The following is a 15,687-nucleotide window of genomic DNA, read 5'->3' as shown; positions in this document are numbered from 1 at the left end:
GTGGTGCTGTTATTATCTGACACGGCTGAAACAAAAGCCAAACGTTGATGAATGTCTGATCCTAAAAGTAAACAGTTTGATTTTTTTTTTCCTTTGCGAGTCAGGGGCCCTCTAGGGTTTTATCTGATTTTGGCAATCTCCTGCACATTTTGGGGCCTGGAGCATGGTTTTAATTGTTACATCACAAAAGTTGCCAAATAATGTTGGATGCTCCTTAAAAACTCTCTCAATTTTATGGAACTTCTCAACGGCTTGACTAATACAATAATTACTGGAACTGGGCTATGTTGCCTAGTGGCAAATGGAATTTTTTCATAATGATCCTGTCTGTCGTTAATAGCAGGATTTGTTCTTTCTCTCAGCGGGAGAGAGGCCAGAAAGCCACGGTATCTGTCTTTTTTAATGACAGCCAACAGCAAACGGATAAAATAATCAATTATATCCACAGATAGGTAGATAAAGTGTAATTTATCATGTCAAAACCAAAAATGTTTTTAATTGGGCTGTTAATCATTTTGTAATTTTAACTAAAGAGATGGGGACTCTACTTTGTGTTCAGACATCACTAATATTTCATACAACATTAGCAGATCTTATTATAGCTTTAATAATAGTGTTTACCACTAACTGCCAAAATACAAAATGCGATTTCTGCTCTCATTAGCTGGAGCCTTTGCAGTTATAAAAGGATGCCCTTCCCTTCTATTTTTCTTCTTCTGGAAAGACCCAGAAGAAAAAAAAACAGGGTTCAGCAGACTGATCAGCTGTAACAGTTTTTAAAATATGCTGATCTTTATGTTTGGTTAGCAGTACCCATACTAGTTACCAACAAACATGTTACAGAAATTATGATATTTTACTTTTTTTTTTCTTTTTTAGAAAAAAGCATATAAAGAGATTAGTGTAACGCAGCAGAAATTGGAAGCTTGGAGTTTTGGTTTCTAGCCACACCTGCGTTGTCTTGTGGGAAGCTGGGCAGATCATTTAATCCCTCCTAACTTGTTCTCCATGTCTGTTATGTAGGGTATTAGATGGCTGCATCATCAGGTTGCTGTAGAGTATGGAGGTGTTGTAAGATTCATGTAAATTTGTAATAAAGATGGCAAACATCTGGATGGCTGGTGCAATAGCAGCCTCTCTGACAGCCACCTCTTTGAGGGAGGAAATGGGTAGTTTATGGCTGGACCTAAATCTTCCCCACATTATAACTGAGAATGTCCTCACAATGCTGCCTGGCTTCAGGATCAGTGAGGAATCCTGAGCAGGAAAACCTCTCGGCACTGAAGTGCTGTGGCTGTCCACACTTCTGTTATTGCCATGAGCAGATGCCCTGTGTGGGACCAGATCTCTATTTTACCTATAAGTTCTACATTAAAAAAAGGCCAGTCATGCTCAGAACAGAAATGTTGTGACCCCTTTGCCTCAAACACACTGAAATTACTTCCTTGCTTCAGAAGTGTTTTGCAAAGGCAAATTAACCTCCGTTCCCCTTGACTTGTTTTCCCTCTGAAAAGCTCTACCTGCCTTAAATGAAGACACAGCCTCCAGAGGACCTGCCTGGGAGCAGGATGTGCACTCAAGGTAGTTTGGCCAGGGCAGATTTCACTTCCAGTGTTAAGGTGGACATTTTTGGCTGTGGGTTTGATTTTATGTCCACAGCATCTCCCAGCAATGCATGGAATACAGAGAGGGACAGCACTGCCCTTCCTGTCATTGGATCTTTCCTGGGAGTGAGGGAAAGTTAGTGGATTGAGTGGATTTTTTACAGGTCTGTGGCAGGATTGAAGCTGTCTTCATCCTGAGAAGCAGGGAGGGGAGGCTCTGGGGCTGGTTTGCCCGAGCATAAATAAATTGGAGGTGCACGAACATTCAAAAAATTCCCAGAGAGTCACGTTGCACAAGTTAATGGGCCTGGTGCCTTCACCTGTGCCAATTTTATGTGACTCTTAACTCTGGTGTTAAATAAAAACGAGGGTTGCTCTAATGACATCAACAGCCTTCAGTGCAGAAAGTATGCTGCTACTTTGATACAGATCCCCTTTTAAGGAGGACACAGTAGACAGCCAAGGCTTTTTTCCCATCTGTTGGGTGAATGTAACGATCCCCTGCTCAGAAGTGTGGTCTCAACAACACTCCTCCGCTCTCAGCATCACACTGGATGATTTTATTAAGAACATGGTTATCTGGTGCCCCTGCTTTTGCCACCTCGATTTTACTCTCCTTCTCCATTACATGAAAGGATGGAGAAGGGGGACATGAGTTGGCTGGGGGAGGGGAGAAAATAGCATGAGGAGGGGGTTAAAAGAACCAGCTGTTATGTGTGAGGTATCTGCTTTCTAATTGCTTCTGTTGGAATTCAGAGGGAAAAGGCACTGGCTTCAGTTAATTAATAAGGCAGGACTCACATAAACTCCAGCTGTGAGCACAGGACTGGTCTTTAAAGGATAAGCCCAGGAGGTGGGGCAGGGAGTTTGATTTCCTCACACTAAATCCCATCACATGCTGTTGGTAGTGTGTGTGTCCACTTAAGCCTTTTGGTTGGCCTGTCTGAACCAGACAGGAGGTGTCTGTTGCTGTCCACGTGCCTCACTCCAAGAAAAATGATCTGTCCTCAGAAATCAAAGATGTGAGGCTGTGTTTCAGGCTAGGGTGAAACTGCTGTGTTTTCACTCCAGTTTGGAATCCCTAAAAAGTGGGTATGTTTGGATCAAAGATTTTTGTTCAGAATTAACAAAAGCATGGGCTTTTGCAGCTGGACCCAGATACAGGTTTGCCCTTTGGTCCTCTTTTCTGTCAGAGGGTTTGGATTTGGCATCCTGTCAACATCTCTCTCTTCAAGGGTAGCACTGGTGGGGTGGTTGTGCAGCTGATGCCTCCAGACCATGTCCAAAGGCCATTTTACAGTTATCCCTTTGAGAGGAACAATGCACAGTTCATTTCTCTTTTTTTGAGAGGGGCTCAAAAAGATCAGGACTTTTCCTGAGTTACAGGAAAAGTTACAGACAATGCCCCTAAAACCCATATGAACATGCAAATGCCACAGTATTTCCTCATTTGGTCCTGTTCCAGGTCTTGCTGCCACAAGACATCCCTCACCACCACTGCAAGGTCTTTCTGGTCTGAGAACAGCTTGGGGTCTACGCTGAGACCAAAGTTTTCTTTCACTTCCCATGGGATAGCATCTCTGGGTTTCAAAGCTTGTTGTTTAAGTGTGTTATGTTAGGAAACAGTAGAATCAGAAAAAAAAGGTGGATGTTCCTATGTAGTTAAGAGCCTGTTTTTCCTCAGTGGTTGTGGAGGGAAATGAGCTTCCTGCCTAAGGTGAGATGTCATTTGCTGGATGGAAACCTTTGTGTCCCGGCTGGCCCGATCCCTTCGGTGCCACTGCTCAGGGCAGGTCTCTTCCAGGGTGATGGCTTTCCCTCCCTGCCCCTCTCCTGTCCTGGCACCATGCTCTTGCCTTGCATCAGCCCTGATGCTCCTCAGCTGAGTGCTGGGGTCAGCACAAGGGAGGGGACATGGCCACGGGGCTGCAGATGGGTTGGGGAAGGAGGAGCACTCCTTTCGGCACAGAGAGCCCGGCGGTTGGTGCTCACCCTGCCCTTCCTCAGGGAACCTCACAGCCCGAGCATCCCAGAGGATTCTGCTGTTTCACTGCCCCTGATTTCAGTGACAGCTCAGCCTGGTGTGGGACTAAACACCCAGGTACATGATTAGCCCCAGTCCCCTGAGCTGGACTTCCCACTCAGAGAGAAAACCAGCTCTGGGGTGTTACAGCACGGTTCCAAGTGAGCGAGGTGGGGCCTCGCTTTGCAAAGCTCTAGAAACAGCAGCTCTTTGTCTCCTCCATGTCTCCTCACCCTGAACGTGTTGCTGTTTTCAGAGGTTGGTTTCAAAGTGCTGATTCACAGCCACCAGCCCTATTGTTTTATCTGAGGAGATTAGGGCTGAGAATGTTGCAGTTTTGTAGTGAAAAGACTCCATTGGAAATAGCATAGCTGACATGAGACTGTTATTTATGCTCAAATAACCATCTCCTTTAAAGATGAGGAGTCTCTTTTTTATTCCTTTTCAAGTTTAGATCAAGCATGTATGAAGACAAACTCCCACTCAGCCTCCCTTGGCCCCTAATATTTTCATTTTGTTCTTCTTCTGCTCATTATTTTATGATTTTGTCCTTGACTGGAACATTTCTCTCTTGTTCTTCCTTACATGCACCATTGAAGAGGGAAAGGACTTACATATAGAGCTCAAGACTTGTGTAGCTCTTCAGCCATAAATAATGTTTTATACAGATTCTGAGATGATTAAATCCTTCTAGCTAGCCTCCCTCTTTCTTTTACGGCTCATCTGATTAGAGGAGACATATTCTTTTGAAACTTAACTATTTCTGTTTCACTTTTGCAAGCAGACATGAGAAGACAGGACCTGGCTGTATGCACTGCTGATCAGAACACTTGCCATAGGAATGCAGAAAAGCTTGCCTGCAAGAGAACTGATTGTTGGCATGGAAGAAAAGCTCTAAAATTCTGAGATGCAGTCGAGTTCCTGAATACAGGCAAGTCTACAATCGAAACTGAAATCTGTTTATCTGGGGAGATAAATGCTCTCAAAATACGCTTTTCTGGAGAGGCTGACAGGCACAAAATCAGGGAAGGGAATGCTCTGGTATGAGGACAGAGTTCTGCTCTGGCAGTAACTGATGTTGGACAGCTGTAGGAACTGGCCCACTGGGCTCTGTGCTTTGCACCCCGTAACTCCATACCCAGCTTCTTTTGATACCAGGCTCGGGCTTCCTGGAGCCAGGCATCAGCTTTTCCCTACAAATGCAGCCAAAGCAGCTGCTGCACTTTGCAGAGATCCTGAGACTGTAGTGCTGAGCTGCTCTTCCTTCTGCTTGCTGGGATCTGCTCAGCTCAGGCAGTTCCTCGGGGGAACGGCCAGTGAGTCAGGCCCTGTTGGGGTTACACACTGTGGAGCTGAGCACAGAGAGGAGAAATAGCCCCACCAAAGTGACTGAGAAGTGCTGAAAAGCCTCACAGTAGACAGCCTACACAATGAAATGATCTCTTCCAATTAGCCCATGGTCATCAGTGAGGCAAATCCTCTGCCTCCTGGGCCGGGCAGGGTGGTTTTAACAGTAGGCATAAATCTATTGGGTTTTTGTCCTCATGACCCAGCATATTCTGCCAGGGCAATGCAGACTCCAGAGAAGGAAGAGAATTTATGTGTACAATAAAACAACAGAGTTTCAGTGATATCAGCTGTTTGACGAACTTTAATATACATTTGCTATAAAACAGGCAGCAATTACCAGAATGTGATACCCAAATAAAAATCCATGATCTATTTGCACGACAGATCTTCGATTTACTCACATTCATGTGAAAGAGACACATAAAAATGATATCCATGCTTAAAATCACTTAGGAGCAGCCTGAAAGACCCCACAGTTGCAAGTGATACTGCAGTGCTTAGCTAATACTCATGTTTCGATGGCTTTGCCTTCATGATTCTTCCAGTGATTCCTTTATGTTTTCTGGGATTTTGCCAAACACCTGTGAATCAGTGCACAACAAATATTCCTCCCATTTAATTTAGCCTTGCACAGAAAGGCTATATTAGGCCTGATGCAGACCTAATCCCAAGGCTCTAAAGAGGTTTAAGGCACTCTGGTTTCACCTAATCCCGAAACCTAAACCAGAATCATTGAAAACCTCCACAGCACCACAGGAATGGGCAAATAAAGAGTTTCCACTATGAAATTATTAAAAGGACACAGTGTATCTTTTGGATTTGAGACCTAAAGCTTTGCCTAAGGAGCTTGGACTGTCCACAATAAAAGTGTTTATTTTGAAGGCAGGAGGTTGAAAGGTTTATTTGACTAGAGGGCCGATTTCACCCCTCCCACCCAAAAAAAGAAAAGGGGTGACTCCCCAGAAGAGTGGCAAATGGGAAAGGGGAGGAAGAAGTGACAAGGCAGGGGCAGCCCAGCAAAGCAGTGAAGAAAGTGAGGTTTCTGTTTAAGCCTCAGTCATGGTCCCTGTGAGAAAGAGCAAGAGCACAGCCCCTGGTGCACAGCTGGGCTCTTGGGTCCTGAAGTTCCTCACTGCAAACATGTAAGGAAAGAGTTATTTATGATGTAAGAAATACATTGCTGCTGTTCAAAATGGAGAATTTGCTCTTTTGAGATCTCTTACTGGTGGGAGATAACATGTAAAAACGTGCTGCAATGGAACTTTCAAATACAAATTGCATCCAACTGTAATAAATTCGATCTTCCATTAATTCATGTTAAATTAATTGGATTCTGTCATTCCTGAATTCTGAATTTTGGTAACCACCTTATCTTGCCACACAACTCATTATCTTTGTGTTGGGAAAGGGGTATTTCATTTTCCAGGCGACTGCAGGGAATATTAACTGTACCATACTCTAATAAACATCCAGCTCCTAACAAATTAAAGACCTGAAGCACACTGCACATGTGGTTTCATTATGCACAGCAATTTATAGCAATGATCTCCTGCTCTCAATCTCTTAATTCAAATCATTTCAGCAAAACATGTAGGGAAACATGGGGCTGTATTTGTGCATTATACAATCCTGAAGGTATTTATCCGTCCTTAGGACATTCCTAATAATGAAGGCATAACCTCCTCAGTGTGCTGAATGCCATGTAAAGCCCTTTAGAGCAGGGATTTAGGAATCCGTGTTTCTGCTGATGGGAAGTTTGATATGAGTAGAAAAGCAAGCTCCAGACTGACTTCCCAGACTCACAGAAAGTCTCCATGCCTTTGTCTGCACTGTGGTACTCTAGGTTTAATTCAGCTTTCAACGACTCTTTGCCTCCATAGGCAAAAATTATAGGAAAACTGAAAAGCATTAATTTTTCAGAGGTACCAAGCCTTCTAGATGGAATTGTAGCAGGACAGCCTTCTGAGAAAATACTGAAACGACAAGAGCTTTTAACTCCTAGACAGGTGACACAAGCAAAGGATGGTTTATTTGCTTTCCTTGAGCAAGTCGTGGTGTAGCTGAGGAGCAACAGGGGCCTCTTAAGGGGAAGGAGTGTGTTTTGTGTATGTGCCTACACTGCCTTTCCATCACCTGGCTCAGGGTGGATGGTGGGACATCAGCAGGGTCAGTCCCACATCTCCACATTTTTGTCCCAGCAATACGTACGGGGTTATTTAACTGGTGCCTGATTTAGTTCAATTATTTCACCTACCCAGTAACTTCCATTGGGAACCATTTCAGGAGGCAACTTCTTTATTTGCCTAAAGATGCTCTCCTGCAGGGCAGCACCTGGAAGACTTTGTGTGGCTGTGTGGCACTGGAATACTTGGGTCTTTATCGCAGAATAAACCCAGGCTGGCAGCGGAAGAGGCCAATGAATTCAGCCGTGCGGTAACCCCGCGCTCAGCAGAGCTCCTGGCAGTGGATGCGGTGCAGGGTGGGAGAGAGCCCCAAGCACAGCCCAGGGTGGGTGAGAGCCCAAAGCACCCCCAGCAGCTGCGGGGAGTCCCCCGCGTCACAGCCGGACCGAACCGCTCGATGGCACCGGCCCAGCCGGCTCAGAGCTTGTCCTCCGCGTGTCCCGGGAGCGGGGACGTGCTCCGTGAAGGCGGGGCCCTCCCGATTACCGAGCGAGGCCCCTCGCAGGACCCCGCGGCTGCGCTGCCTCTTCGTGCCGCCGCCGACACCGCGAGGCCCCTGAGCGGCCCCGGGACCCCCCGGCCGGGATCCCCACACCGGCCCCGGTCCGGCCGGGCCCACACGGCGCATGCGCGCCTCCCGCCGGCCCCGTGACGTCACGCGCGGGGCTCGGCGTCCGCCTGGTTCCCGCGGGGATCGCCGAATCATCGCTGCGCCGCTCCCGCCCCGCCGGCGCTCGGTGAGCGGGTGTGAGGGGGGAGGTGGGGTGCGGGGGGACGGACCAGGCCGCGCCGCCACCGCCGCGGGGAATCCCCGCTCGGCCGCGGGGCCGGGACGGCTGCGCTGTCACTGCCGCGGCGCAGCCTCACAGGCCGGAGGGGGCGGTGGCGCTGTGCGCACGCGCGGGGCGTCGCCACGGCAACGGGGGCAGCGTCACACCCCACACCCCCCGCGCGGCACCTCAGAGCCCGCACGGCCCCTCAGCCCCTCATGGCCCCTCATGGCCCTGCAGAGCCCTCATGGCCCCTCAGAGCCCCTCATGGCCCTGCAGAGCCCTCAGAGCCCCTCATGGTCCTGCAGAGCCCTCATGGCCCTGCAGAGCCCTCAGAGCCCCTCATGGCCCCTCAGAGCCCTCATGGCCCTGCAGAGCCCTCAGAGCCCCTCATGGCCCCTCAGAGCCCCTCATGGCCCCTCATGGCCCCTCAGAGCCCCTCATGGCCCCTCAGAGCCCTCATGGCCCCTCAGAAAGGGGGCCCCTCAGAGGCCCCTCAGAGCCCTCATGGCCCCTCAGAGCCCCTCATGGCCCCTCATGGCCCCTCAGAGCCCCTCATGGGCCCTCAGAGCCCTCCTGGCCCCCCGCGCGGGCTCTGCCCAGGTGTGCCCAGGTGAGGGCGGCTCGCGCGCTGTCGCCCCCTGGCGGCGCAGGTAGGGCCGGCACAGGCAGGGCCCGCACCGCGCTGCCGTGCTTGTCTTCCCCGGTTTTGTGTGAAAGTAAGGACATGCCTCGTACAGCTCCTTTAAATGCCACTTCAGAGTAGGAAATAATCCGGTTTCAGATTCAGCAGCTTCGTTTTGAAACGAACAAGGTAAAAAGCAGGCATGGGGTGTGCTCTGGAAAAAACAGGTGACACCAGGTGGAAATCTGTGTGTGACTTCTCTGGGAATTGTTTTGAGGAGCATTTCTCCACACTTTTTAGCACAGTCTCTTTGTGACTCGTCATTCTTCCGAAGCTCCTTCCATTAACCCCCAGTTTAGTAGCGTTTCTGTGAGGCTTTTAGAGAGGGCTCCATGACTGGGAAGCATTTCATTAATAATTTGTCTTGTCTGATAAATGACAGGGAGTACAAAGATTTTTTTTAAATTTTATTTTTAACTAAATTACTAAATTTTAAAAAACCGTACCAGAGTAACTTCTTGTTTTTTAATGATTTCTATTAACATTTTTATTGCTTTTATAGGTAAACTAGTTTTTTCTTGTTTCAAAAATATCCTGCAATCAGGAAATCTAACTCTGTTTGTTCTGGCTTGGGTATGTCATTATCAGTTATAAAGATTGTGCAGATGGAAATTATGTTGGTGCATGCACTGGAAGAGATGCCAGGTTCTAATGTCAGATAGATTGTCTGATTTTGGTTAATTGGTGTGGAGACTTATTTTTAAGCATTAGAATGACAGTGTTGGAATTGTAATGTGTTGGGGAGCAGACCTGTTGCCTAACTATGTTATGCCTTTTCTGACCCTGTTGACCATTTTGCAATACTGTGGGTTTCTTTTTGCAAAGAAATGCTGAACTACTGACCCATCTATGTTCTTACATTGTAAAGAAACACCTTTTTTTGGCCCTGTGTCACGTAGTACATGGGGCTGTGTTATGCTTTGTGTTTGTATACATTTTATTTTTGAGTTCTATTTCTCTGCAATAACAATGTCCTGTTTCACTGGATCAGTAATAACTGTCAACCAGTCAATGCTAATTAGCTCATACAGGAGACTTAACACCGAAGATTCTGACTTTTCAAAATTATATTCTATGAAACACTGTCTTCATTGGGGAAAATAGCTACTATTGTTGCTCCTCTGTAATAAATTGCTTTGTTGCAGCCGTGTTGGACTATGGATGTATGGTAGTGAGATTTCTGAGGCTGTGAAGACAAACTTAGTGAATGATTTTTAAAAAAAGGCTGATCTTGTCTTTTTGGACTCCTCCTTTGAGTTGTAATGCCGATACTTTACTCTTGTCCACACTCAGAATCTCAACACAGTATAACATGTTCGTGTGCGTGTCTTTACAAAGGACAGAGGCAAGTTTTGTGGCAGTAACAGTGTTTTGGTCCCCAAAATATCTGTGTGGATGGATTTATACTCTCTTGGTAGGAATGCACTTTGACTGCACTAGAATATACTTGGTACTGCAAATGAGGGGTTTCAAATTAGGAGTGGTCTCTGTGGAGCAGTGCAAGCGATCACAAAACGATGGGAAAGAAACAAATCTACAAAAAAACCTGCACAATTTTTGCCCAAGCAAGCCAGTTTCCTTTTCAGCTCTGTGCTGGCACAGTTTATGATTAAAAGTGCATTTTTTTTTTCTGTTCATAAGCAATAAAAATAATTTCACAACTGTAATGAACACACTTCCTGTGGTACATTTTAATTATATGCAGCTAATGATGGCGTAGCTCGTCATTGCAGAAATTGTCTCAGTGGCATTTATGGCTCGGTGTAAACGCTCATATATCACAGGCTGGTTTGAAAGAACCCAAGCTTTGAGAGATGTCAGGTTTGCAGGGAAGTGACTCATCAACAATAGGTGTGAGGTAGCAAGGGTAGATTGTGGAGCATGTTCAGGCTACAGATATTGGAGTCAACAGGTTGGCTTAAAGAAGAGGTGTTACTGGTGTCATTTACAAAACCATATCTTAGCCTTGAAAGTTTCCAGACCACTCAACTGGGGAATCCAGGCTGTGTCATGATTCAGAAGTGTTTAATGAATCAGTGTCTTCTGCACCTCGAAAGTGAAAGTTATAGGGGAAATCACCTTTTTTATAAATGGATTTACCAGCGCAGGTCTTTAGAACTGTAACATCATACTGTGAGCAAATTAGAGTCATAGGAGCTAAAAATCTTCTAGTCAGCAAATTTTCTCTTTCATGATTTATTTTAAAGGTCAGAAGGTGACTGTTACAGTCAAAAAATAGTTATTTGTACAGGAAAACCTTCCCAGATGAGGTGCAACCCTGTCCTAAACCTCTGAATCTGCAGCCTAGGTTTCCCAGAGCTGCTGGGTGTAAGGTAAAGCTGAGCAAGAACTATTTGAAAGGAAACATAGACTTATGTTTAGCTTTTCTTTTTGTTTTAGTTATTCTGTAGTTTTTTCAGTAGATGCTAAATTTATTTGATTTAGGGGAGAGAAGGATTTTACTTTAAAACATACCAGATAGGAATCTTAGGACAGACTTTTTGCACTCAAACAGCTGGAGCAGCTGTAGATTCCCCACTGAAATGAAAATGCAACAATTCAAGATTTAGAAAGGCAAAAAGTGTGACCAGAGCATTAAATAGAAGGGCCATATGATACCAAAATTAAGCTCTGTGTTTATTATAAAGAAAATCCTTGTTGTAGAAGGGAAAAAAATGAACTTGTTCCACCACTTTCTTTTTTCCTCAGGAGAAAACACAGAATATATCCTAGGTAATAAATCTGTTTTATGGCTCACATGAGAAAGGGTGGAGAAACTCCCATTATTTTCTTCCCAGAAATTGAAACACACATGAGCTAACATGGGAGACACTGGGGTTTTCATCCAACCAACGCACAGCTGGCTTCTGCTTTTATTATTTTCCTAAGCCTAATAATTTTTCATTTGATTAGCTGGTGGCTGACAAAACTATCACTTGCACAGTGTTTTGTATATTTAGTAGAGTAGGTGTGATGCGGAAAAGATATTGTAATGCTTACCCAGAAGCATAGCACAACCTGTTCAGTTGATGGGAAATTTCTGCTTGCAGGTTTCTATCATCAGGATTTGAGTTTGTATATCAAGAAAGGAAATTCTTGACAGCTAGAAACAGGAGAATTGTTTCTTAACTCACATTGCGGACTTGCATGATGCTCTGCACACGAATAAACTGTCAGGTATCCATTGGCAGTCCACGGTGCCAGTTTTGCCATGAGAAAGTGGTGAGACTATTTGAGAGAAAAAAAGTCCTAGTTGGTGTTAGGAGGTGGGAGAAGTAGAGCTGCAAACAAGATGCATCAAGGATTTTGACTCACACAGCGTGAGTTGTGGAGAGACCCACGGACACACATAATGTGAAAAAAATCAACAGCCACCCACAAACCCAGCCAGACAATAAGACAGTGATAAAGGGGGCACATCCATAAATGTGGGAGGATTGGAGCTGTTTAGGAAGGAGGTTGCTCAGAGCCATGGCTGTGCAGACCCCTGTAAAGCCATGGCTTCTCACTTTGAAATCAGGAGGGAGAGTGGCCTGTCACAGAACTCGTCTGTGTGCCTTCTGCAGAATACAGAAAACATATTCCAGAACCCAGTATCCTGTTTTGCACTGAGCATTAGTACCAGGGACAAAGCAGGGTGATTTCTGTTGTGTTGACTGCTGGTGTTTGAAGTGCTAAGCTGTGTTGCTGTCTTTGTGTTCCGGCAAAGCAATGCTAACACCTTCCCTAAGTAAGCAGCAGGGGAAGAAGAATGCAGTTTTATCCCAGATTGGTGGATCTGTATCATCCAAGTGTTTAGTATGTTATTACTGTTATTTTCAAAAATTCCAAAACAACTTGACGTGTTTTGGGGCAGGAGAGAATGTGGGCTATCTGCTTCCACTCAAATATTGTGTTATGACTTTAATTTGTAGTCATTTATAAATGGTAGATATTCAAAACCATGTAAGAAATTTCTAAGTGAAATTACTTTGAAGCTACAGGTTCATTGCATAGCCAAACCTCTACTTTTTATGTCCTTTCATCCAGTGGCTGGCTGGGGAAGGAATGATTTTGTAAGGACTAGTAAAATCTCTGTCCTATGTATCTATGTCCTGACCTCGCTCCATTACACTCACTAAATAATTGTTGGCAAGTTCAAGCTCTGTAACTAGAAGGTTATGACTTTGCTAAATGCCATGAGCCAATATATTTTCATGGATAAGGAAAATTACTTTAATGGAAAAACATGAGACTACTGGAGTGGCAGTAGATCATCATGGGAACTCTCTTTTAGTCGTATCTCTCAGAGGCTTTATGCTGCTGGGGATCAGAATACCTGGGGTGTGGGGCTGTTCCCTGGGACATGGAAGTGTGTGATGCTGTGTCAGAGATGGCTGGTCCCCACTGGGTCTTGCCCAGTGTGAAGGCCCAGGTAACAGTCTCTCCAAAGGAGGTGTGACCAGTGCAGCCGCCTTCACTGTCTGCCTCCTCTGTCCTCAGTCTGCCGTGGCAGAATGTGCTTCTCTGGCCTGCTGCTATTTAGCTGTTTGCTCTGATAGATTTTCTCTTCTGTGATGGGTCTGTTTGACCTTCCGAAGCTGTACTTTGAATTCTTGCCCCTGCGTTAGACCCTTTGATTGTTCTGTTCTCTGACGTTTGAGATGATGCCACCTTGGTTCCGAGCTGGGTGAACACATCCCTGGGGCCTGTTCCTGACGCGCAGCTGGGGCTGCTGCTGCGCAGGAAAGGCCCTTGGAGCAGGAGTGGCTTCCCTGGTGGCACACCCCTGTCCTGCAGCACAGCACCGGGGCTTGTTTTTGGCACTCTGACCCCGGGTTCCAGGGGTTCCTCACCCAACTTGCAGGAGGTTTCAGGGAGGGAGAGAGCTCCTAGTGCTGTGCCCCAGGAAGGGGTGATGCTCAGTGTGAGCTGCAGCAGGGTCTCCAGCCTGGCACGGTTATCTGTGCTCTGTGTGTGAGATTTGCCAGGTCTGCCGTGGGCAACACTGACCTTATGGAACCAGGCTCTCAAATCTGAGAGGGACTGGGAACATGTGAAACAGGCAGGACTTTTTACATCTTTTTTTCTAGTTGTGTGTTTAGGCCTCCATCATTTCCCTTCGACAATTGAGGGTGTTGGTTGCTTCCTCCTGTGTTTGTGTAAGAAAAGCTTTTTATAGTCCGTTTTTCCAGTTGGCCTGTGTACTTCCTCCATTGTAGTGTAACACATCATCCTTCCCACTCCCTCCCAGGCACTGGAGCTAGTGGAAGACCTGAAGGGTTGGTTTATTTGCAATAAAAATGGAGCTGTGGGGTTGAGAATGGTCATTATTCCTGCTTCAAAATGTGTTCTTCGACGAGTTGTCTTTTGTTCTTGGTATGGGAGGAGCATGTAAGGAAGCAAGGAATAATCAGCTGTATTTAGTTTAGAGAACATTCAGTTTGAACTGGACATTTCCAGCTCAGTTTTTGTTTAGCTGAAAATCTACCCAGAAAAACGAGTTTGTCAGAAACGAATTGAAGTGGACTGCATTCTAATTTTTGACAGAAAAATTCTTAATGTGATGCCAAATATGAAGAATTTTTTTCCGTGTCATCCATCCCAAACTTCTGCAAGGATTGCAGCTAAGGTGAAGGCAGTCTAGGAGCCCCTCATCCACCTGTTATTTTTCCCTGTAAGGATGAGTCTGGCACACTGACAACACTTGAGCCTTGCAGATTTGGAGCTGTGCTGGAGGTCTTTCCTCTAAGTCACATCAGATACACCAAGAAGAAAGGAAGGTGAGGTGGCACAGCCACTTTGCCACCACTGGCTGGCAGAGTCCTGTCCCTGGGCAGGACAGTGTGTGCTGCATCCTGCTTAAGGACAGGGCAGCACCTGTTTGTTCCATGGCTTCCCTGCTGCATTGCTGGATGTTTTTATCACCATTGGTCCAGGACTGTCACTTAGCCCTGAAATAGAATTAGTAATATTTAATATCGCAGTCTTCCCCCCCCATGACAGATAAATTATTGAGAATATCTACTGGGAATACCCTTTATTTCCAATGATTTGGATGATATTTCTCAAGAAAGGTTATGTTTTGAAACTATTTTTTCAATTAATTTCTTTTTTTTATATGTAATATTGCAGGGTTTTCCAACACTAATGAACACAGCCCAGGTCCTTCAGTGGAGAGGCATGTGCAGACATGGCCCCTGTGGATTGAACTGTCTCACTGCTTTCCATCTCTACTAGTTTTAGTCTCTATATGTGCCTTTGTTTTCCCCAGTGTCTAGTTTTAAGGTGCTGTGATAACTAACACAGTCAGGGCAGCAATTCCCTCTTTTCCCATATACCAGCTCCACTATAAGCTTGCAGAAAAAAGTGAATCTGGAGGGAAACAGCTTAATTGCAACACTGAGCCTGAGAATCCTCGCACCTTAAATCTCACCATGGGATGTCTTAGGTCCTGACAGGTCACTCTTAAGCTCCTTTTGTGTTCTGTGATCTCTCTATGAAAATAATGTTTTAAAGGCATTTGCTTGTTTTATTACTAAATGTTTTATTGCTTGTTTTATTACTAAATAATTGAAATCTGTACTTAGCATTTAATCATAGTGATTTTATACCATAAATATTGTATAGTGCCTGATGATGTAATTAGGCATTTTTGTAATAGCCCCCCCATTTTTAAAGTAAGGGGACAGTCTCTGAAATCCATGCCTTCATGCTCATGCCCATTAAATGTGGTTGTCATTATCTAGTGCCGGCATATGTTCTTCCTAACTAGGATTGTCTTCTCTGTCATGCTGATGCTATCTCCATGCTAGATTATTCCTGGCCCTGGTAGCACCCCAGGGCAGGAGTGGGAAGTAAATGTGTCCCATATGGCTGCTTAGGACAGCAGTTTTGGGTGTGGGGAGATGGGAAAGGAGAGACAAAGGTGGAGAGGCAGTGGGGTCTGCGTGCCTGGTCCTTCCCTCTCTGTCATAGAAGTAGTAGGGCAAGCAGAGGGGGAGAAGAGCCATGGCTTTCTGTACGGTCAGGCTGGTTAGGAGTAACGTGGGAGTACACTGCATGGGCCAGGAGTATGGTGGGAGTACACTGC

At 45.7% G+C, this 15,687-nt stretch overlaps 2 protein-coding genes across 3 annotated transcripts in view; both read left to right on the top strand.

Annotated features, from left to right (window-relative positions):
* The window catches only part of TXNRD2 (thioredoxin reductase 2), a 49,052-nt gene extending 43,697 nt beyond the window's left edge, over positions 1–5,355 (top strand). Inside the window, exon 23 of the mRNA XM_017815441.1 lies at positions 4,412–5,355. The gene's annotated coding sequence lies outside the window, so the exon portion shown is untranslated. The remainder of the gene's footprint in view (positions 1–4,411) is intronic.
* A 2,458-nt stretch (positions 5,356–7,813) lies between these two features.
* The window catches only part of GNB1L (G protein subunit beta 1 like), a 45,885-nt gene continuing 38,011 nt past the window's right edge, over positions 7,814–15,687 (top strand). The window contains exon 1 of one of the 2 annotated variants that reach the window (XM_017815602.1): positions 7,814–7,897. The gene's annotated coding sequence lies outside the window, so the exon portion shown is untranslated. Of the gene's footprint in view, positions 7,898–8,643; positions 8,745–15,687 lie in introns of those variants that run through there. The other variant, XM_017815603.1, reaches the window with a different exon arrangement.

The sequence above is a fragment of the Lepidothrix coronata genome, unplaced genomic scaffold (genome assembly GCF_001604755.1).
Source record: "Lepidothrix coronata isolate B3197 unplaced genomic scaffold, Lepidothrix_coronata-1.0 Scaffold51, whole genome shotgun sequence".
NCBI classification, from domain to species: Eukaryota; Metazoa; Chordata; class Aves; order Passeriformes; family Pipridae; genus Lepidothrix; species Lepidothrix coronata.
Note: the sequence above shows the minus strand (reverse complement) of the source record. Positions and strands in the feature narration are given on the sequence as shown.